Here is a 25,574-nt window from a genome sequence, read left to right as displayed (position 1 = left end):
CTCTGTCTTTTTCAATGGAAGCTAGTCTATGGTCCATCTGGTCCAGTCTAACTCTCAGGTATAAGTTTAGCCTTTCTACAGTATCAGTTAGTTTTTTTCAGGAGATCGTTAGAGGGATCCAGATTTATCCTGTTTATTGATTTTTCTTTTGTAGACTGTTTTCTCTGAGCCCTTTTACACCTACCCCTTTCAACTAGTTTTCCTTTGCATTTGGTATTGTGAGAGGTGGTATAGTCCCTTCCAGTAGTGGGATTTTTTGGTTATTTTCAGGTAATTTTGATGGGGAACAAGATTCACTTGTTGTAGTAGGCAGCGCTCGGTACCTGACTTCAGAGGAGGATGGTGGAAAGCAGCGGGGGTCCCAAATGGCAAAGGAGTCTCCAGACGAGCTCAGCAGGGCAGAAATGCAGGTCAGTCTAGTGGTGTCCGAGTTCTCCCTCGGAAAGTGGCAGAAATCAAAAAGTCAAAGGCCCAAAGTAAATTCAATTGCTAAATTATAATAGTTCTAAATTAGTCATAAAATGTGCAATGCCTATGCTTATTAGTTATGTAATGAAAAATAATAAAAAACACCAGTATGAACACATTATGAATTTTGCTTAATGTTACATTTTGTGTAAGTGTCTATTATCATGAAGGGAGCGTGCAACAAATCTAAAAAAGAAGCAAAAAAGAATGATACAGGTATGTTTCTTTAAATTTCTTAAACGGCAACATTACACACACACAAATAAATTACACATTAGCAAAAATTGCTTGTAAGAAACATTTAAACATGCACAAGTCCATAGCAAATGTAAACAGACAATTCAAAAGAAAACAAGTAAAAAAGAAGCTTACCTTTGATCACAGTGATGATGGGGTTGATTTGCTTCATGGTCAAGTAGCAGCAGCAAAGTTAGGCCATGGGCGAAGTGGAAAATGAATAAAGGGTACCTTTATACCTTATGTCCCTTCAAAACCACCAACTCAGTGTGGAGGTTTACCCCTCACAGTTATGTTGACGGAACGGTACATCGTGATTGACCTGGCAGAAATATTGGCTGAACTCCCACAGACAGTTACTTTTCCCTATGGAGCCGTCGAGACAGGAGGAAATTGAATTGGTGGACTGTCTAATAGGCAGACAGAGAAACCAATAGAAAAGTGACAGCGGGACCAGATCCGCCAATATCTAAATCATGCCCCATGTTTCTTGACATGTTTTGATCCCTAATGGTCTAAGAACAGATATTAACAATTTTAAGATAGCAGCCTGAGCTGGGTAGAAAAGCAACAGAAATAATACAGTTTCAGCTTTACTAGGGCAGATGTAACAGTAGACTGATGCTAAGATATTCCTTTCCATATTTGGTAAACGATGCAACTTTTAAAACCCTGATGAAATATAATATAAAGACACTGCTCTTTTTGAAACTCATCCAGTTTTCATAATTTGCAGATATAGTCAAATTTTCAACAAATATTCTCCGAAAAGTGGCCTATTATTCTTACGCAACAGTTGACAGATGGACAATGAATACTACTTTTATTTGGCATTTGGTGCTATCCTCTTGTCATAATTAGTGAAATATCCGATTGATCCATGCATTCCAGTAATGATTAAACATTCTTAATTTTTCAGAGAAAAGAACCGCTGGTCCCAAAGCACCTGTAGTGTGAAATCAAAAGTATGCCTCTTATGCAGGATGCCTACATGATCTTATTTCCCCTAGCAAACAGTATTGCTTCTGCAGCGGCAGGAGAATGTTTTGTACATAGGATATATGATCCTAATTACTTTAAAAGAGTACAGTTCAAGACTAAGGATATAGTATATATTTGACGTGAGATTGCAGCTAAATGCTCTTTGCCTTTGATGCATCTTAGTGTTCCACTGTGGGGCAACCCATACTCCCGGATATATTCCACGATACTCAAGCTACTTTGGGGTAGATACGGTATTAGCCAGCTTGGGCATTTATATAATATCAATGGGTTTCGTACATTCGAAGACTTACAGAGGGTAACTGGTATCCCCAAGAATATGTTTTACAAGTACTTAAAGATCAGAGACTGTTTATGGTGCTGCAGAGACATAAGAAAACCCATGGGATCTGACATAATGACCTATCTGCACTCGGATACAAAATTAATTATTAGCAAGACTTGTCAGTTACTCTCTCAATTCTGGGAAAAGGATTACTCAATGCTAGCATTCAAATGGAGCGAATAACTGGGTAAGGATATTAGCCCTGTAGATATTGAAGATGCACTAAAGACTCTAGATGAGGCAGTATATTCTACTAATCTAAAACCGCAACAATTAAAAACAAGCATTGGCATAGCCAATAAGCGTTTAGTTATGCAGCACAATATCCTTGGTGAAACAACATTAACTGTTGCATCGCTAAACACCTATAAGGTCCCAAAGGCGAGACCTATTGACTATGCCAATGCTTGTTGCTGTATTGCAAAAGAGTTTTTGAACACCTCTCTTCAGAGAGTTGTGGCTGAACTCTATATCATACCTAAAATGGCACTGCTTATCTCCGAGGCTGTAATGGAGACTTCGGTGCAGCCTTGCTTGCAGAAGTGATGTGGTAGGGAACAGAGCGTGTTCTTGTCTCTGTGCAGCACCATTTTCTTTTACAACTATATGCAGTGAGCACTGAGGAGCCAGAGGCTAGCAACATTTATGCCGCATATTTGCAGTTGACAAGTAGAGGGATAAAAGTTTTACAGACCCCCCTCAGATTAATAGGAGGCTCTAAAGGAAGTGACCGAAGTGTTTTAGTGCCTTGGTAATGTGATTATTATAGCTCATCGTTGATACAACCGTTGCAGTAAGTGACATCTGCTCTGCCACAAATAAAGAGCACACAGAGAAAAATAAAGTGCTTGATACATTGTGGCAAAAATATACTTGTTTTTAGCCGGAACCTGCTACAAAGGAAGACTACAAAAGGGGAATCACTGTGGTAATAAGGAGAGAAGATGAAAGCCCCAGCACAGGCCCTGACAGTGCTACAACTGAAGCACTGCTCTGCTTTAGTACATGATTACTGTGATGTCATCCTCATCATCATTACTGTTCCGTTCACACTCTGGTAATAAAGACCTGAGCGCAGTATCATAAGACCACAAAACATACACTGAGGCAGCTCTGATCCAGACATGGAAGGAGAATTAAAATCATGTGGGTGCCTTTGGTTTTCACCGTCAGACCTTCCAATAAGTAAAGACACCGCGGGTTGTCGGACAACAGCATAGGAATGTGGGGGGCATAAATTAAAGATACAGGTGAAAGGATTGGAAGGGCACGGCGTGCCCTACTTCTTTTATAAAAAAAGATTCCGTTCCCCTACTTTTACTTTTTAAAACTGTGTCCCAAGATGGCAGAAATAGCAAAGGAATTCAGAAAAGGCTCTGCTTGCTTTCGTGGATGTTCGGGGACAGGCAGAGAAGGAAAAGGACTCCTATGTCTCTTCCTTACTGCCCAGAGCACACACGGACAATGTCCTCTTCTTTTCTGTGCTGGCAGCTGCCCCCACCCCCTCTCTCTTCCTATCATTTCCTCTCTTTCTGTCTTGCTCCTCACTTACTGAAAACCGTGACTTGAAGAAATGGATCACAACCTCTCTTTCCTTCGTTCATTTAGTTGCTTGCCTGTGAAATGAATCCAAAAAAGACAAGCACTCGCGCCTCGCGCTGGCAGCATGGGGAGATGAGAGAGGAGGGAGCCTGCGCCGGTTTCCCTTGCGGGATAGAGCAGGAACCATATGGTTTCAAGTCTCGCTCCCTCAATGGAATTGCCAAACGTGCACGCGTTGCCATTGAAAGCAATGCAACGCGTGCACGTTTTTGGGGTCAAAACAGAATCGATCACTAAAGATCTCCTATGCAATGCATGCGTGCTGCGTGGGCGAGACCTAACCATATGTATGCTTTATTACACCCCAGAGCGAATAGCTAGGTGGGCATCTGCTAACAGGACAAACATAAGTAATAAAGGTAAATGTGCTAAATGTGGATTGGTTGCTGCAGATAGCTTACATAAGTTTGTTACTTGCCCAGGTTTGACAGTTTTCTGGAAAGACATGACACAAATTGTAGGCGATAGCTTATAAATTGACATACAATTAACGGAAGCAGAGAGCATGCCTGGCTGTAAGATAATGCCTGATCTTGGACCAAGATCTCTTATGTCACTTATTATAGTAACAGCGTGACTATTCATTGCCCGAGCTTGGTTGTCTAAAACACCACCTAGGGCTTTGGAATGGAGGGCAATGCTAAGTGAAAATATATGAAAGAGAAAAGGCTACAGCTAAGAGCAGGAGTATTCATTCTGGCAAGAAATTCTATTGAATCTGGGGGCCCATGATAAATACAGAGTAGTAAAAAACGTCAGGTATCATTATGTTACTGTGTTATATATATCTTCCTATTTACATTTTTTTTATGTCTATTTGTCCCTTTCATTCTTCTTTTTTTCCCCTCTCTTTGATCTTATATAGTATTGATACTCATTTGTATATTATTATCATTGATGTATGTTTTTTTATGTTTACTCCTGGAGAAAAAAAATCAACAAAAAAAAATCAAAAGTATGCAAAGTTGAAAAGGACTCAGTCCTTAGTTCCAGAAGTTTCATTCCATTAAAGTCATTCTTCAATATATTTCTTCAGATAGACCTTGATTGTATCATTACACACATCAACAGCAGCCAACACCAGTTTCCTCATAAAAGGACTTTTTCATGGCTGCAATAAGTTTAAATAAAATACAAGCATTTCTTTTAGAACCAACATGTCATATGTGATCATATGAGTGAAGAAAAAGTAGATTAAAACAATATATATGGAATATATAAGCAAAAAAGGGAACCCGACAAAAAGTACCTAATTATCATACAAATATATGATTACAGTTTCAATGCACTAGACAATAAAATGGTGTGAGAATTATAAACCATAGATGTGGCCATTATGTGGTCATGGTCACTAAAAGAAGAAAGTGAGAAAGGCCAAGGAAAGTAAGTCCACCAATTGTGGAAATATGGAATACAGGTTGAATGGTAAATATTCACACTTTTGGCCTATGAGACCCACTCATTAGTCTTTTCATTCAGCCTGTGTAGTTAGAAAGAAACCATAGTAAAAAGTTCACTCAGTGAGATTCTCAAGAACATAAAACATCAATTTGGTCACAGAAGTAAATACAATATAAAGCCTGAACAATAATAAATGAATACCTCAGCACAAGTCAAGTTGAATAAATGTAAATGGATGCGTCCCATGTAGAAAGTTACAAAAAGAAAATGTTGGTAAGCAAATGATAAAATACCTATTCGCTTAATAAAAGGCTATTAAACAGAATAAAAAGTGTAGTGTGTATCAACAAAAGGAAACAGTATAAAGTATCAAGACTTAAAAGTAAGTAATACTTTATTGCAGGACGTAAATAAGTATTGGTAGATTGCTCCGTTGATCGAAAAATTAGCCAGTTTCAATCAGGCAAATGCCAAAAGTCACAAGAGTAATATAATCCATTCATGAGAAACGACGGAGTGCACACCTAGTTTCCATATTTTCTTGTATCTTGCAACTTTCTTTATTTCCTTTCATCCAAGGCGTGCAACCCGGAAACGTGGTCAGCCCAAGCCACGATTATACAAAATCCCAAAAACCTGGAGCGGATTACCACCCCAATCCGGATGCACAGCTTACTTTATATTGCATCTAACAAATGCCACAAAGTTATGTTTTTTCCATATTTATTTCTTCTTTTTCCAACGTAATCCAAATGTTTTCCAATCTTCATATTTTTCACACACATCACAAGAGAGGCGCTTATGTCTTTACTTCATTCTTAATGTTACAGAAATGCCCGTCCAGGCCTTATCCTGTAACACGACTGTGTTTCAGGATAAGGCCTGGGATTCATGACCGTGGATTAACTTATGTACACAGTCGTGTTACAGGATAAGGCCTGGACAGGCATTTCTGTAACATTAAGAATGAAGTAAAGACATAAGCGCCTCTCTTGTGATGTGTGTGAAAAATATGAAGATTGGAAAACATTTGGATTACGTTGGAAAAAGAAGAAATAAATATGGAAAAAACATAACTTTGTGGCATTTGTTAGATGCAATATAAAGTAAGCTGTGCATCCGGATTGGGGTGGTAATCCGCTCCAGGTTTTTGGGAAAAGTCACAAGAGGACATGATAAGCCTTCCACTAAAATGTAGGAAAATATACTATTTAGGGTAAGTATCCATGCAAGTCTTATCCCTATAAAAATGTGTTGAGTATACCGGTCCGTGGTCTCACAATACTTAAAATGGACTCCACTCGTACTAATCTGTGTCAGGGCGACCACATGTTTAGGGAAACGTGCCCAAGGTGTCAGTTAAGACAAGATACTGAAGTAGCATGATATGCAAAAATAAAAGATGCACTGAGGAATCCATAATCCTGTATTATTTAAACATAATACATATAAATTCATCATTTGTATACAACGCATAAAGTTTATGTTGGACATAAAAAGCCAATGCCATCCTAGCTACTTCAGTCATTAACAGTCTTCGTCTGCCCTACAGCAAAGGAAAAATTTGCTTTTATAGATTTGGATGCAAAATTGGTGTCTTCAGTCTGCCCTTCACTGTAATCATGAGTACCTTCCTGAGGATTTGTCCTCTCCTGGTCATTCTGCCCAATGCCATAACAAAACTGTGAATCATAGCAGGCAGCCATGGGCCAGCAGCAGGTAGTCGGGGTGGAAGTCGCCCTGACCTCTTGGTCCACCTGTTCACCCATTGCCTGCCTGTATCCTGCTGCCACATTTCAACAATGTAGGTTGGATTGGTGCTGTGCTCAACTGTGAGGACCATCATCAAATGGCGTGAGGTGAGAGCCTATTGCTCTGGTTGCTCTGCATGGCGTGAGTCCCCCAATAGGGGGTCCCCAACAGGGGGGTGAGAGCAAGTGCAGAGGAGGTGGCAGGGCCAGGATTCTGTAGAGTTTGCGGCCGCGGGCCCCGCTAGAAAGTCTCCTCCATCTCACATTCACCAGCAGAAGAAATAGGAAAACAGGGGAGACCAATTGAAAACCTCTCAAATTGGTCTAAGGGGTAAAAATTACCACTGACATTAGTAAAATCAGCTAAGACAGGATGCTGTGGCAAAAGGCTAACATTTTCTATACATACTGTCAACATGTATTGTCAAGAAAAGAGTACACAAAGGATTAAACAAAGGATTAAAAGCAAAGGCTTAGGCAGCAGCTGACTTCAACAAAACCAGCAAAGCCTGCCTACTGCGATAAATAGGCAAACATTATCAAACATCACTAACAAAAGTCATGGGAAAAGCTAGGGCTATTGGCCAGCGGATAAAGAGGCCTTAGCAAGAAAAGGTCATGCTTGGACTGTAATAAATTATTTTGAAAACCTGAGGTCCAGCCTTACTTGCGGTTACGCTTTTCACCTCATATGAAGGACCTTTTTTTCAAGCTAAGATTCGGTAGTTATTTAACTAAGGGCGACACAACAATGTTTTAGTGGACTGTAAATATTGAAGCACCTTGACATTACTTTGCAGTAAATTTGGAACATTAGTCAACAATGTCTTTGAGGTTATTCTTCACAGACTTTTTTTTTTTAAAATCTTTTTATTAACTTCAAGGAACAAGAAAACAGAAAAACAAAACAAAAACAAGGCAATACGATACAAATGTGTCACCACTTCGCCCGGGGGGGGGGGGGCACAAACATGAATCAAACATCAGAGCATACATTGAGATTGGGGGGGGGGGAGGAGACCAGAGGCGAACAAAATATCTAAGTTCCTGCGGAGGAAACAGCAGGTTGGGAGGAAGATAGGTCTGTATTAATGTCCGGAAAGGGGGGAGTACATATATCGCCACGGTATGTGTTCCATTGAGTCCAAATTTTCCCCCATTTGCGGGGCCTACCACGGGAGACATAAACAGTCTTTTCTCTAAACATGCACCAGTCCATGTTTTGTTGCCACACCAGAACTGTCGGTGGCCTCTGAGCGCCCCACAGCTGGGCAATGTCCCTCTTAGCAATCATGTTACCCAGGGTCACCCACCGAAGCTGCGCCTGGTTATAGTCATTCGGCTCCCAGACATTCAACAGACACCTCCGCGCTTCAGGCATTAGGTGCACACCCGTGACCTCACTCATAACATCGTGCACGCAAGTCCAGTAGCGTAGCACAGCAGGACATTCCCAAATAATATGAAGGAACGTGCCCACCATACCACAGCCACGCCTGCACAATCCATCCGCCGAGAATCCCATGCGTACCAGACGTGGACCAGTCACATACACCCTATGTAGAATTTTGAGCTGGATAAACCGGAGGTGCGCCGGGATAGCCACCTCCTTAGGGGAAGAGACCGCAGCCTGCCAGTCTTCGTCATCGAGTTCTAGACCATCACTAGTCCATAACTCTCGAAGGGTATCCAGCAGGTCAATCCTGGTATTAATTAACTTTTTATATATGAGCGAGATCGTGCCATCAGGGACATGCCCATCCAGTATCCGATCTTCAAGCGGGGACGCCTCCGGAATGTCCGAACCCAGGGGAAAAACAGACAGGACCGCATGCCGGATTTGCGCATACCTAAAGGATTCCCTATCATGCAGGTCGTGTTCAACTTTCAGTTCCTCAAACGTCTTGACTCTACCCCTGACCCACACATCATCGGCCCTGCTGATTCCAATCATGTCCCATCTATCAAAACCCTTCGACTGCCAGAGGGAACCAAGCTTGTCCAAAGCATAAAGCGGGGTAGCTTGGGTTGGCCTATCGGCCCATCCCGTGGCCGCTGTAGCTCGATACCACACCTGTACCGCTGTTTTCGTGGGGCCCGTCAGAGATCCGCCGGCAGATTTCGCGTACAGAGCCCTATTGTAGTCTCCACCGGGTAGCAGCCATTTATCCATCTCAAAGGCCGGATTTGGCGAGGGAGCGTAAGTGCTGTGATTAATGGCCCCCAGCTGAGAGGCCCAATCGTAGCGACGAATGTCAGGGAGCGCAATGCCCCCATCGTACCAGGGGAGCGTCAGCTTCGAAAGGGCGATACGAGAACGGCCCCCCCATATCAATTGTCGCTGTAGACTTTCAATCTCCCGAAAGTAACCGGCTGGTACAATGTCAAGCGTATTTTGAAGCGCATAAAGAAAGCGGGGGAGCGACATCATCTTAAACAACGCTGCTCGTCCCAGAGGAGAGAGAGGGAGCCTACCCCACGCTATAACATCAGCACGGAGGCGCCGGAGAGGGGGCAGCAAATTTCGCTCATATCGAAGCACAGGGTCCAAGGAGATAAAGATTCCCAGGTACTTGAATCCTTGCAACGCCACCGAAATAGGACATCCACGTGGCAGGAGAGGAGCCTCACCGGAGAGGACATAAATGCAAGACTTCGACCAGTTGATGACGAGACCGGAGTTTTTACGGAAGGAAGTCAAAACGTCGAAAAGGACGATCAACGACTTCCGAGGCGACGTGAGATACAGGAGTATATCGTCGGCGTATAAAGATATACGATCCTCAAACTCCGGAGTCCATCTAATGCCCCTCAAAGATGGCTCCCACCTCAACCAAGCCGCCAGCGGCTCCAAAGCGAGGGCAAACAAGAGCGGGGACAAAGGGCAGCCCTGACGCGTTCCCCTACCAAGAGCAAAGGAGGCCGAGGCACGCCCATTCACCACCACTTGGGCTAAAGGGTCAGAGTAGAGCAATTTCACCCAGTTAATAAAAGTGGGTCCGAAACCGAATTTAGAGAGTACCGCCCAAAGATAAGGCCATTCAAGCGTATCAAACGCCATGGTGGCGTCCAAAGACGCCAAGATGGCGGGTTCTCGCAAAGTTCCCGCTCGCGCAAAAACTCCATGCAGTCGCCGAAGGTTAAGCGCCGTATTGCGGTGTGGTATAAATCCGGACTGGTCCGGGTGAACCAGATCGCTTATGACAGATACCAAGTGATTGGCGAGCACTTTGGCCAGGATTTTCGGTTCAGCATTAATTAGAGAAATGGGCCTGTAGGAGTCGCAACGATCACGTGGCTTACCTTCCTTATGAATAACCACTATGGAGGCCAATCTCTGATCAGGAGGAAGGGAGCCAGTCTCCAGGGATTCTAAAAACATAGACCGTAAATACGGTGCCATCACATCCGGACGGAGCTTGTAAAGCTCAATGGGGAGCCCATTAGGGCCCGAGGCCTTCCCCGAGCGAATCGAGTGGATGGCGATCGCGATTTCATCAGCCGTAGGCGGAGCCTCCAGCAGATCCCTTTCAGGGTCGGACAAGCATGGCAGCGAGATATCGCGTAGAAGCAAGTGGGAATCCTGCTCAGGTCTATCGGAGACAGGGGAGTATACTACCCGAAAATAATCAGCGAAACATGCAACAATTTCAGCAGGGTCAGTGATACTCACATCATTCACATCAACAATAACAGGGACCACCCGATTCGCACATTCCCTCCTATCCAACCAAGCAAGCAATTTCCCAGCCTTATCTCCCACATCACACAAACGTCCCTGCTGTTCCCGACCCATCTCTTTAGCAGCGTCAGTCACCAGCGCTCTGTACTCAAGTTGTTTCAGACCCAAAAGGTGCAGCTTCTCCGGGGAAACCTCAGATTCCAACTCCCCCTCAAGAACGGAGATTTCACTTTCAAGACGGACAACCTCCTCCCGCTTACATCTCTTAACGTTACCTATCGATGAGAGGGCCTGGCCCCGAATTACAGTTTTGTACGCTTCCCACAATGAGACAGAAGAGGACACAGAACCCACATTTTCAGCAAAGTACTGATCAATCGCTTCAATTAGTTCCGTTCTGACCTTGGGATCACGGAGGTACCATGGGTTGATTGGGGCCACCCTACCCTCCGATCCCAGGTGAGTGTCCACAACCATCCACAGCGGGGAATGATCCAATATACCCCTGGCCAGATGTTTCACCTCCCTTATGAGGGATGCCTGGGAGGAGGGCATCAACACGTAGTCCAGTCTCGAAAGACTGCCATGGGCCCCAGAGTGGAAAGTATATTGCATTTGCCCAGGGTGATGCAGGCGCCAGCAATCGGCCAATCCCAACGCCTCCAGGAAGTCCCCCAACCAGGATTGAGACTTCGCGATGTCCCGGGGAGGGTAACGATCAAACATCCCAGACACTACAGAGTTGAAATCCCCACCCACTACAAGCAGACCCTCGGGGACTCCCAAGATCACTCTTCCCAGGTCGGCATAGGTAGTAGTCTGGAGGCCAGGCGGTATATAGACCGAGAGCAGAGTAACCACTCTCCCCTCCCATCGCCCTACAATGGCGGCGCATCGTCCTTTATCATCCAGGATAATGTCATCAACGGCGAGAGGGAGGGAGCTCCGAACCATAATGCCCGCCCCCCTGGAACCAGAAGTGAAACCTGAGTGCGCAATGAGACGATAGCCACGCCTATTCATTGCATGGCACGTATTACCAAGCAAGTGCGTCTCCTGAAGCAAAACCACATCGGGGGACAGACGTCGCAACAGCTGCAAAACTACACTCCGCTTAATTCTGTCTCCCAACCCATTAACGTTCCAACACAGTAATCGTAGTCCCCTACCCCCCATCCCAGAGGCCACCCCAAGTCCCCCCCCACACCAGACGCGACACTGTAAAACAAAAGATCATCGATACTATGCCTTGGTTAAAACAAAGAAACACAAACCGCAACCCCTCAGCCCCCCAAAATATCATACCCCCCACCCCGCACCCCTGCGTAAGACTCAAAAGCCACCCCAACTTGCAGTGTGCCTGTCGCCCTAACATATAACTATTCTACGAAAAGAAACCCAGAGGAGGAAGACTCACCTAACCCCCACCCACACCCCATTCAGACAACACTGTAGCAAGCAATAATAGCATAGCATCAAAACCACTGCCGAAAGTCACTACGTCGGTTCGGGAGCTGATCTCGCTCCCTACTCCTGCTCCACCGGGCCGCCCTCTGCTCCACCGGAGTATCCAGAATGTTCAGATTGGTCCCGTCTCGGGGGCAGTGTGTCCAACCAGTCACCAGCTGCTCCAGGATGCTCAAAGAAGAATGTTCTGTCATTGTAGACCACACGCAGTCGGGCCGGGAAAAGCATAGCATATTTCATGTCTCTGTCCCTCAGTCTCCTTTTCACCCCCTGGAATCCTAGTCGTTGCTTCTGAACCTGCTGGGTGAAGTCCGGGTAGAAGCTGACTGTGGTGTTCTCATATGCCGTAGGGCCCGACATACGTGAAGCCTGCAGGATCGCATCCCTGTCCCAAAAATTAAAGATCCGAGCAATGATGGGACGCGGAGGAGCTCCCAGCTTAGGCGGGCCACCCGGGATCCTGTGCGCACGTTCCACTGCAAAAAACTTGCTGAGGCCCTTGGGCGCTAAATGATTCAGGACTAGGTCCTCCACCAGCAGGTCCACCGATGATGGTTCCATCGTCTCCGGGACACCAACCAGACGGACGTTGTTCCGCCGAGCACGGCCCTCCAAATCGTCCAGGCGTCGGGAGAGGTAGTCACGGGCGGACCGCAGGTTACCGACCTCTGCCTGCAAATCGGATACGTCGGTAACAAGACTAGACGTCTTCAGGTCGAGGGATTTGACCTTCTCATTAGTCTTCGCAAGATCAGCCCTGATCAGGGTAACATCGATTGCGACCGTGTCCAACTTGTGGGTCAGGGCTTCATACTGTTGTCCCAGCGTGGCCTTCATCTCGACAATGGCGCCCATGACGTCCCTCAACGACAGATCTTCACCCATTGGGGATTCGTCTCCAAAATTGGCCGGGGGTTTGTTCAATCCGCCCGGAGAGCCCTTAGCGAGGGTATATCTGTCCATAATGTTAGACTGCACGGGACCTCCTCGAGTCGCCGGCCTGGTCTTGCGCTTTTCTCCCTCGGGCTTGGTGGCCATTTTAGGTCGTGCGCCCCGGAGGGTATTCTGAGACCTAGTAAGAATGGCTACACTCGATGCGCCCGCAGCAACTTGGAGAATAGGTTGAGGATCAGCTACCAGGCAAGGAGCGATGAAAGTCCGGCTCGCCAATGGATGATGCGTGGTTAGAAAGAAAGCAATAAACCAGGGCGACCAAGGCAGAGTCAAAGAGGCCGAAGCACGAGAATCGAAACTGAAAGTAGAAGACCGGGCAAGGGAGACTCGCAGGAGCCGTTGTTATTCGATTACTATCCGGCTGGCAGAGAAACCAAGCCCGGGGCAGTATCATGGAGCAGGCCGAAAATGTTCAAAAGTCCATATCTTCGGCTCCTGTGGCTCAAATCGAAGTCCGAAAACGGATAAATGATCAGCAGGGTCGTGCCAATAAGAACCCGTCGTCTAAAGCAGGATAGGGTACAGGATAATCGATGGACGTGGCGAAGGTCCGGGAACTCTAAGCTCACGCGACCATCTTGGGTGCGCGCTAAGCTCCTCCTCCATTCTTCACAGACTTGATGAATATGTAAACCTCCCTTTTTTAGAAGCTAATACTTTTCTTATTTTATAAAGTTTTAGTGGACTGATTGCTGAGAGTTGGTCAGAGCCGGTCTAGAGGCCTGCCCAACTACAACTGGTTACAGACAGCAAAAGGCCTTGTGCAGCAGGAGTCTGGCAATTTACTAAAAGAAAAACAAAGGTAAAAGGGAAGTTATCATTAGGTTTCCTTATAATACCATGATTTTCCCTGACAAAAACTCAGTAAAAGTACAGGTATGTTTCAAAACCTAAAAAAACGCTGAAATTTGACAGTTATGGTTCAGTAAACTAACCATACTCGCGCTCTCACCACGCACTCCTTATGACCTCACATATTACACATATTATATCACTGATCCAATACATTCTCACAAGTATTAAAATCAATTTATCGCTCATGTGATATAAAAGAAATGCATAATGATTGACATGTGTCATATGGTCCTATATATTCATCTTGGAGTTATACGGTTTACACATCATGATTAACCCTGGGCGTAGTGTGCGGAGTGGGCCTCCGCGGAGCTGCGCGAAGTGGGCACAAAACTACGCCCACCCGCGCACTCCGCGTAGCCCCACTCCGCGCCGCCCGCCTCCCTCCCGCCCTCCCTAAATACTTAAATCAAAGGATAGAAAGCCTTTAAAAACACTTACCTTGTCCGCCGCGTCCCCCGGGGCTCCCTCTCGCCGTCCCTGGACTCGCGCCGCCATGTAGGATACTAATGCGCATGCGCGGGCGCCCGCGCATGCGCATTCCTCATGAGAAATGCACATGCGCGGCTGCCCGCGCATGCGCATTAGTATCCTACATGGCGGCGCGAATCCAGGGACGGCGAGAGGAAGCCCCGGGGGACGCGGCGGACAAGGTAAGTGTTTTTAAAGGCTTTCTATCCTTTGATTTAAGTATTTAGGGAGGGCGGGAGGGAGGCGGGTGGCGGCCGGCTACGCACCGTCTGCGGAGCGCGCGTAGTGCCGCCTGGCTACGTCCGCTACGCAAAATGCGTAGGAGACGGCACTACGTGCACTCCGTGCACGGAGCGTAGCTGGCCGCCCACCCTTAATCATGATGTACTGGCCATGACTGAAAGAATAGATGTGATGAACGACAAAGTAGGCGCAGAAGTAATGATACAACGCCCCCAACATGAAGGCAGTACTATAAAAAATAAAATCAAGGAATCTATTTGTTCAGGGGAATTAATTTCTACACCTAGTCTATCAAATGGTGGATTAACAAAAAGACAATGAAAAAGGGCTCGTAAGGTCAGGCTTAATATGAGTAAGCAAATTGGTCAAGAAAAGAAACAAATCTATCCAATATTTTCACAAATGTACAGCCATAAAACCAATCAACTTTGTAATAAAAGCCCCCTAGGGGCCTCAGGAGGAGCTACGTTTCATTTGCAAGATCCAATTGTAAGTTTTAATAAATACCTTCAAAGTAATGCATCTTTATATACACAAACAAGCAATATTCACTGAGATGAAGATGTCAATTCAACAAAAAGTGTTTTACAATTGTAAAAAAGCAGGACTTCCCAGTTAATTCTAAATCTCCTGTGAAAGATAACACTATGGAACAAAAACAAGGAAAAATCAAAGATCCAGCAAAGGAAGGACATAAACAAATAATTGCCAGTGAGGATATAACAAATTTGAAAATACAGCTTGATGACAAAACCATAACTAACAGACAAGACGGTAAAAATATAACCGCACTAACTTCACAAATTCTATCTACAAAGCGCGAGGGAATTCGAATGACCACTGTACAATTACCACTCAAGATAGAGTACAAGCAGATCACAACAAACTAAACTCTGACTGGTGGTTATTAAAAAAAAAACAACTCTGAAAAATCAATGGGTATTTTGAGCGAATATACGGAAAACAAAAATCGGAATAATTTGAAAATGTATCTAGATAAACAGGGACGGGTCTGCGAGTTTCCAAAAACTACATCTAGCTCACAAGACCTTATAAGCACAGAAGTAGGGAAAAAAAACTGATAAAACATTAAGTACAATAATAAGTGATAGACAAGTGAATGTATTACAGCAGGAAAGGGAGATTACGGACAACATAGTGCAAATCAGAAATAAAGTCGATAACGCACAGATAGAACAGAATAGTACCCCCCAAACGGGCATTCGACAAAGTGAACCAGGAGAGTCATCAAATAAACTGATCTTCGTGCCAGAATATCAAACAAAGGGAAGATTGGACTCTTTAAATAGGGGAAACCTAATAAGATTATTTAAGGAGATACCTAAGCTGCGTAATATCACAACAGCAGATCTCCTGTCAGTGGAACTTTTGCAAAAGGAAAAAGGAACTGAAAAAGAGGTTACTCTGACAACATGGTCCTCAAAGGAAGTAACAACCCTGATTTTCTCTGAAAGAGTAAACTTTGATGCGTGGGGTATTTTTCTATCTTACCCTAAAAATCCAAAATACCCGTACCCACTTTTATCAGATATAGTGACCCCGATCATATCTGGAAAGAAAATTTGCCCCAAAACTTGCTTAAGGGGGCACAAAGCACTACTCCTAAAAACACCAATTTGGCAAATAACATATTAGAGATAACAATTCAGAATCGAGTTAGTCTAAACCAATTCCCAGAAGAAGTTAATGATTGGTCGTGGGTGCCCCATTTCTTGAGCCATAAACGATCCTGATGAATCTAATGATCCACATAGGTTAAAGCCTTTAGTGATAAGCCCAGGTACGCCGAAGGACTACAAAATAAGAATTTGCTCATGGAATATCCATGGGTTCAATGAAACGGGCCAAGATCCTGATATGCAAGCGTTTTTATAAAGTTTTGACATCATCCTGTTACAAGAAACTTGGAACATGATTCCTAAACCCATTATTGGTTCTGTAGAATTTCATGTTCTGGCAGAACAAATTTATAAATATGGGCATCCAAGGAGTGGGTTGTCCACCTACATAACAGAAAAAGTAGCTTGGCAAACGGAAGAACTGGACACGGGTGAAAACTGGATACTGGTTGTGAAAATTGAAAGCAAGAACACTGAAAATAAAATGCCCTGGAAGCTGCTGATTTTAAACGTATATATCTACTCCAACGAAAAGTTGAAAAAGGAAAAACTGGTATGCCTGTTTAAGCTAATCAAGGTCTTACAGAAAAGTCATCAAAATTGTGAGTTGGTAATCACAGGAGATTTTAATTCCAACTTAATAGGGAGCCCGTCCAACAAGAGTTTGTGTCAAAAGGAGATGGAGGCCAATGAGCTAAAAAGCGATTTAGATACTTTGGGATTATACATTCTGAATGGGAAAATAAAGGGAGATCAACCAGCTAGGATCACTTTTTTAAGTGGAAAGAACCAATCAACTATTGATTATACTATGGTCAGTAATGATCTTTACATCACAGTTGATTCATTTTACATACAATCCCACCCCGAAAGTGACCATTTGTTGCAAATATTGACAATCAATGCGAAGCTGTTTTTGAAAGATAAAAAAACTGCTTTAACAGAAATCCCGGTAACTTAAAATCTGAAGAAATTAAAATGGCGTGGTACGAACGTTTCACAAATAATGGATGCTGTACAAAAATTCATAAACAATGGTGGGTCACTGTGTACCAAGTCACCAGAAGATTTTTGGGAACAATTGGGAAAATGTCTTCTAAATAAATTTCCTGTTCTACCGGGACGTTAAGGTCCACAAAGTGAAACTTATGATCCATGGTTCGACATACAGCTGCGTAACCTAAAAAGGGAAATTACACGGGAATCGAGAAAAGTATTTATGGCCGTAAGATCTGGAAAGCCGGCTATGAATAACAATATTAAAGACATGAGGAAGAACTTTAGAGAGAGGTGTAGAGTGGCAAAAAAGGAACGTAAGGAAAAGCTCTGGGAAAAAATAACTCCGGGCCAGCAAATTGCCTAACAGTTGTGAATTCTGGGGCATAATAAACAAGTTAACTAAGGGAACAGGAATGTCGCAAAAAGCAGAAATAAATGAGAAAAGTTGGGAACTACATATACAAAATGTATATAATAATATAAATCACGAAGTGTTGAAGAAATTGGAACCTGGACCAGACACCCTGCAGGAGGAAAAAAACACAAAAATTGACATTGACCCCTCTTCAGGGAAAATAGTACAATGTGAAGAAATTCTAGTCCACCACAATAAGGTTCAATTTGAAAATAGTTCACAGGATTCAATTCATAATGGCTCAAACATCTTAACTGGCAAAAATCGACTAAAAGAAGTAATAAAAAAATTGAAAATGGAGAGAGCTGGACTTCCAAACGCAATCTTCAAACACAATGCAGAATTTTGGTCAAATTGTCTTACTCCGCTCTTTGATTTTTTGTATTCACAAAATAAGATCATTAATTCCTGGAGTGGGAGCATATTTCATCATATATATAAAAACGGAAATCGCAATGAGCCTAGTAATTACTAACCCTGGGCGAAGCACTACGCTCCGCTCGCGGAGTTTGCGAAGTTTTTGCAACTTCGCACTACGCGAGCGGCACGTAGCACAGTGCGAACATGCGTAGAGCAGCGTAGCGTAGTGCAGCGCTAATTTTTTGCTTGTTCGCGGTCCTGAACGTCATGTTCGCGACCGCGTGCAAGCAAAATGACATCCCCGCGAGATTCTCAACGCGAGGTCAGGTTTCTCATTGTGAGTGGTTGCGCATGCTCGCGACCGCTCTCAATTAGAAACTACCTGTTCGCGTTGAGAAAGCTGCCGCTCGAGTAATAATCTCCTCGAGCAGCAGAAAACTACAGCTCGAACTGTGCAAGATGCCGTTTTCAATGCTTGCACAGTGCCGGATGCTTGTTTGCACTGTGCAATCATTGAAAACGCATCTTGCACAGTGCGAACATGCTACTACGCAGCTCGCGTAGTGCTACGTGAAGTTTGCGTAGTGCGAAGTGCACTTCGCGTAGCTTCGCGTAGCGCTACTCCACGAACTACGCCCACCCTTAGTAATTACATGCTCATCGCCCTGACGGATGTTAATGCAAAACTCTATGCCTCCTGTCTACTACTACATCTACAGGACTGGATAGAGGAGAAAGGTATAATTCCCAAATATCAAACTGGTTTTAGGCAAGTAATAGGTACAAGCACAAACCTGGCAGCAATTGCACTCCTTACAGAAAAAGCAATTTTAAATAAATCAGGTCTATTTGTATGCTATATAGATTTAAAATCGGCTTTTGACAGAGTTTCACGTGAATGACTATGGATAAAATTGAAAGGATGGGGAGTACCACAACAACTAATTAACTCCATAGTATCCCTCCATAGCGAAACCTGGGCCCAGGTTAAGCTGGGCGATGGCAGCATAGCATCATCTAAGATCAATATAATAAACGGCATGAAACTGGGGTGTGTCCTGGCCCGAGCCTTTTTAACTTGAACCTTGCAGACCTAGACAACCATTTGTCAAAAGTAAATGGCCACCCCCGAAATTGGCTGAGGACCACATACAGTACCTGCAATACGCATATGACATAGTGGTCATAAGCCAAACTATTATTGGATTACAAAGAGTCATCGACCACCTGACTAATTAATTAGACCAACAGGGGCTGGAGATAAACAGGAAAAAAACAAAGGTGGTGTGTTTAGTAGGCCCAAGATCCAAAAGAAAATGTAAGTGGTTCACCAATGGTAAGGAAATAGAGGAAGTAGGCAGCTATAAGTATTTGGGTATCAATTTAGGGCGATGTCCTTTAAGGATCAAAAAAGTGCAATTAGAGCAAAAGCACAAACTTTAATGTTTGCATACAAACAGCTACAAATAAAATTGAGTTGCCCATCTTACAGTCATCTTTAAAAAACAATGACAGCACAATTACTGCCAGCATTGGCTTATGGACTAGAAATATGGCATGGTTGGGAATCCGAAAATTTTAAACGATTTACAGACAAAAGTGTATAAAGCTGTTTTTCATCTCCCGACAGCAGCATCACCAGCACAGATTCACCTGGAATTTGGACTTCAAAATCAGATATTCCAGAGGCAATCTGTTTTTATGAAATTATGTTAAAAACTTCGCTCTTCGGAACCCGGCACCCTGAACAATCTATGCTGGACAGTAATAAGGGCCCAGTTTGATCAAAAAACCCCGTGTTCATGGGGTAAATACCTAAGAATTGCTCTGGTAGAACTGGACATTCAAGAGTCATAGGACAGCAAGATGGAGAGGGTGGCGTTTAACAGAGTATGCAATAGCTCCACAAAACAATTATCTTTCCTAGAAGACAAAAACACAATAGTAAAAAGACAACACTCCTGGACAGTGATAAATTCATATGAAAAATTAAAACCGCAAGCCTATCTAGCAGCTCACTTCAGATTGTTTCTAAAAAAGAAGTATATGCTTTATCGGTTTGGAGTATACAAAACTAAGGACTTGCAACCGAGTTGGAAAGGGAAATATGATAATGCAACTTGCAGAATATGTGGATATTACGAGGAGTCCCTTTACCACGTGATGTGTGTCTGTCCTGCAGTCAGTGAAGCGAGAAAAATGCTTTTAAAATCAACCCTAAAAGAGCTCAATATACGTACCTGTAGGCAGACTATTACCCGCTGGGCGAGGGGGTCATCAAATATTTTAATCTGTCGAGGGGTAAAGTTTTTAACCATGATTGACATACTCTTGAAAAAGCAGACATTGAATCTGGGAATATGGTTATTAACGAGTTGGAAAATCTTGTATTTATCCAGACATAACGATGCACTTTATTGTGAATACTGTTATTTAATGAGTATAACAATTTTTCTTATTTTGTATATATTAAGATATATTGATGTATTTTATCGTGAAATTGTTTTTTAACATGCACTGTAGAATTTTTTTTTTAAAGTGTTATATTTTATGGCTGTAAAAAAACAAATAAAGAATTTCATTCATAGTGGTTAATAATATTGAAATGCAGGTAAGTAGTATCGACTGTCAAAATATTGAAGTACATAATATAGGCATTAAAATATATTGAATTTTTAATAATATCGAGAAAAAAAGTGTTTTGTATGTTGGTATATGTGTTAAAAGTGTATATTATTTTTGTAATGTATGTCTAATTTTTTTTAAGTAATGAATATAATGTTATTACATTTTTAGCATTATTTAATTCCGTAGCGGGTTGTGGGTTTATAGGGGAATAGGGTGGGAAGTAATTTAAATATATAAATAAAATATTGATTTTTATATTAACTATTTTTAATTTAATTTTGCCTTTTAGTTCTGTAGCGGGTTGTGGGTTTATAGAGGAATAGGGTGGGAAGTAATTTAATTGTAATTAGGTAAATATTTATTATTATTTATTTGTATTGATAATTATTGTATTGTTAATTATTAATTGGTAATTAATTTGTATTAATTGGAAATGTATTTGTATTAATTGATTAGTTGATAATTATGTTAATTGTATTAATGTATTATACACAGCAGGTTGTGTGTTTAAAGGGGAATAGGGTGGGAAGTAATTTAATTGTAATTAAGTAATTATTTAAAATATGTTTGTGTATTGATAATTAATTTATTGATAATTAATTCTTAATTGGTAATTTTTTTATTACTTATTACATTTTTGGAATTGAAAATTAATTGGTTGTTAATTATTAATACGTAATTAACTTTTTAATAAATAATATATATGGTATTTATAATTAATTATTTAAAAAATATTTTGTAATTGGTAATTACTTTTATTTAAATTTTTATTGGTATTGATAATTCATTTAATTTAATTTAAATATTAAATCATTACCTACTGTTGCACTCTCTGGAGTGGGAATAGTAATTTTTATCCCTACGCTATCCAACGCTTTTCCTACTGTTGCACTCACTGGAGTGGGTATAGTAATTTTTACCCCTACGTTATTCAACGCTTTCCCTACTGTTGCACTAACTGGAGTGGGAATAGTAATTTTTACCCCTACGCTATCCAACACTTTCCCTACTGTTGCACTCTCTGGATTGGTAATAGTAATATTTACCCCTACACTATCCAACACTTTCCCTACTGTTGCACTCACTGGAGTGGGAATAGTAATTTTTACCCTCCCGCTATCCAACGTTTTCCCTACTGATGCATTCACTGGAGTGGGAATAGTAAATTTTACTCTCCCACTATCCATGCTAAAAATATTGAATATTTTTTGTAATATTAAGTTAATATATATATATATTTGTATTAAAAAATAAAAATGCAGGTTTACTTTTTTTTACTTACTTTAATTATTTATTAATTCTAACGTTATTTAAGTATTTTTAAGTATGTTTTAATTATATTTATTATTTTATTAATTTTACATTACTTTAATACATTTAAAAAATTTCAATATTTTAACAAACTATATTTTTTACAACAATATTTTGGATTCGATATTTTTGTACTTACCTGTTTGTAGATAGGAATTCGATATTTTGGCATTCTATATTTTGTCCATGATATTTTGGCAGGTCGATATTTTGCTCTTCGATATTCTGTCAGTGATCCGTGATTTTGAAGCAAAAAAAATGGCAAAAGGCGGTAGATAGGGCTTTGCACCCAAAAAAACACCTCTTCAAGGCAGACGTTAAAAAGGAGAAATATGTTCATTCCCCAAAAGCTTTTGAACATTCCATGTGTGCTGTACTAAACACTTCACATCCAATGTGGAAAAGGTTTAAAAATATGTCTACGCATAGGGGTATATATTACGATGGCGGACGGTCTTTCCCGCACCCGCCGCGGACGGTCTTTCCCGCACCCGCCGCGGACGGTCTTTCCGCACCCGCCGCGGACGGTCTTTCCGCCCGACATCATAAAGTTTCCCCTGCGGCCAGGCTATGTTCCGGATGGCCGTGATGGGCTCACTGGGGCTCCCATCTCCAGTCCCACGACATGGCAATGTGCCTGGGACGGGATCCATGCATCCCGGGCAGTCCTCCCCCTGGCGTCCGGGCCTGAGAGCTCCAGTGGTCCTCACTGTGCCCGAGTCCCAGCCGGGGTCCCCGAGCCCTGCCCGGCGTGGGCAGGCAGAAGCCCTACCGCGAAGGCTCGGGTGGGAAGCAGGGAGTCCTTTCGGTCCCGGCCCTCAACGCTTTCCTATGGGGCGACCAGATGGCCGGGCTTCCCTGGATGTCCCGATGAGGTGCCATTCGCCTCCCGGATCCCAGCGAGGGCTCCAGGAGGTTGGGTACTTTCACGCCTTGGGTCCCCTCTGTCACCTCGCGTGCACAGTTTACAAGAAAGGGGGGTAATTTTCCTCCAGATTACTAGGGACAGGGTATGCCCGGACACCCCTCCAAGGCTGGTGGTTCTCTGCCAGGGGGACCAGATGGGCTATGCCTGGGTAACACCTCCCTAGGCCACCCGGGGCTTCCTTCCGCCAGGCCGACGGCATGTCAAATTGCCCAGGACGGGCTCCATGGCTCTTGAGCAGTCGTCCCCCCCGGGCGCCCGGGGCTCCATCCAGGCCGGCGGCATGGAAAAGTACCCAGGACGGGCTCCATGCGTCCCGGGCATTCATCCCCCGGGCGTCCGGGGCTCCATCCAGGCCGACGGTATGGCAGAGTGCCCGGGTCGGGCTCCATGGTTTCCAGGGTGGTCCTCCCATGGGTGTCGGGGCGCTCCAGGCCGACGGCATGGAAAAGTGCCCAGGACAGGCTCCATCCGTCCCGGGCCTTCGTCCCCCGGGCGTCCGGGGCTCCATCCAGGCTGACGGCATGGCAGAGTGCCCGGGTCGGGCTCCATGGTTTTCAGGGTGGTCCTCCCCTGGGTGTCGGGGCGCTCCAGGCCGACGGCATGGAAAAGTGCCCAGGACAGGCTCCATGCGTCCCGGGCATTCGTCCCGGGACGGGACAGGACGGGGACGGGGACGGGGTCGGGGTCGGGGTCGGGGTCGGGAGAGTCCAGGCGGCTTCACTTTCCGTGCCCGGCCATCTGATCGCCCAGATTCCCTAGGCCATCTGGTCGCCCGGAACCCCTCGGGCATCTGGTCGCACGCAATGCTTTCCTATGGGGCGACCAGATGTCCGGACTTCCCTGGAAGTCCCGATGAGGTGCCATTCGCCTCCCCGATCCCAGCGAGGGCTCCAGGAGGTCGGGCGCCCACGCGCCTTGGGTCCCCTCCATCACTCGCTGTGCACAGATTACAAGAAAGGGGGGTCATTTTCCTCCGGATTACTAGGGGCAGGGTACGCCCGGACACCCCTCCGAGGCTGGTGGTTCTCTGCCATGGGGACCAGATAGGCTATGCCTGGGCAACACCTCCCTAGGCCATCCGGGGCTTACTTCCTTCAGGCCAACTGCATGTCAAATTGCCCAAGACGGGCTCCATGGCTCTTGGGCAGTCGTCCCCCGGGGCTCCATCCAGGCCGACGGCATGGCAGAGTGCCCAGGATGGGCTCCATGCGTCCCGGGTATTCGTCCCCCGGGCGTCCGGGGCTCCATCCAGGCTGACGGTATGGCAGAGTGCCCGGGTCAGGCTCCATGCATACCGGGCATTCGTCCCCCGGGCGCCTAGGGCTCCATCCAGGCCGACGGCATGGAAAAGGGCCCAGGACGGGCTCCATGCGTCCCGGGCATTCGTCCCCCGGGCGTCCGGGGCTCCATCCAGGCTGACGGCATGGCAGAGTGCCCGGGTCGGGCTCCAAGGTTTTTCACGGTGGTCTTCCCCTGGGTGTAAGGGGGCTCCAGGCCGACGGCATGGAAAAGTGCCCAGGACGGATTCCATGCGTCCCGGGTATTCGTCCCACGGGCGTCCGGGGCTCCATCCAGGCTGAAGGCATGGCAGAGTGCCCGGGTCGGGCTCCATGGTTTTCACGGTGGTCCTCCCCTGGGTGTAAGGGGGCTCCAGGCCGACGGCATGGAAAAGTGCCCAGGACGGGCTCCATGCGTCCCGGGCATTCGTCCCCCGGGCGTCCGGGGTCCATCCAGGCTGACGGCATGGCAGAGTGCCCGGGTCAGGCTCCATGCGTCCCGGGCATTCGTCCCCCGGGCGCCCGGGGCTCCATCCAGGCCAACGGCATGGAAAAGTGCCCAGGACGGGCTCCATGCGTCCCGGGCATTCGTCCCCCGGGCGTCCGGGGCTCCATCCAGGCTGACGGTATGGCAGAGTGCCCGGGTCGGGCTCCATGGTTTTCACGGTGGTCCTCCCCTGGGTGTAAGGGGGTTCCAGGCCGACGGCATGGAAAAGGGCCCAGGACGGGCTCCATGCGTCCCGGGCATTCGTCCCCCCGGGCGTCCGGGGCTCCATCCAGGCTGACGGTATGGCATAGTGCCCGGGTCGGGCTCCATCGTTTTCACGGTGGTCCCCCCCCGGGTGTAAGGGGGTTCCAGGCCGACGGCATGGAAAAGTGCCCAGGACGGGCTCCTTGCGTCCCGGGCATTCGTCCCCCGGGCGTCCGAGCCTGAGAGCTCTAGTGGTCCTCACTGTGCCTGATGCCCAGCCGGGGTCCCCGAGCCCTGCCCGGCGTGGGCAGGCAGAAGCCCTACCGCGAAGGCTCTGGGTGGGAAGCAGGGAGTCCTTTCGATCCCGGCCATCTGGTCGCCCGCAACGCTTTGCTATGTGGCGACTAGATGGCCGTACTTCCCTGGAAGTGCCTATGAGGTGCCATTCGCCTCTCGGATCCCAGCGAGGGCTCCAGGAGGTCAGGCACATTCGCGCCCAGGGTCCCCTGAGCCTCGCGGTGCACACTTGTTCCCAGAAAGAGGGGTAGCATTCCTCCGGATTACTAGGGACAAGGTACTCTGGGACCCCTCACGACCTAGCGGTCCTCAGCTGGCAGCTGGACGGGCCAGGATGCCGCCCCAGCCCCGGGTCCGTGCCTGGCCCTGCCGCGTGGCAGGAAGCCTCGGATGGGGTCCGGGAGGGCCCGCGGAAGGCTTCCCCTGTGCCTCCGTGCCTGGTGTGCCCCAGCTGGGTACAGGGGCCCCGCTGTGCCCCGGGTGGGGTGCTCTGGCCCAGGGCCCTGTCCCCCGGCCTGCAGTGCTGCCAAAGGCCCGGGACGGGGTTCCGTGGTGCCCGGGGAGCTCCCC

Source organism: Lissotriton helveticus, chromosome 8 (assembly GCF_964261635.1).
Source record: "Lissotriton helveticus chromosome 8, aLisHel1.1, whole genome shotgun sequence".
NCBI classification, from domain to species: domain Eukaryota; kingdom Metazoa; phylum Chordata; class Amphibia; order Caudata; family Salamandridae; genus Lissotriton; species Lissotriton helveticus.
Note: the sequence above shows the minus strand (reverse complement) of the source record.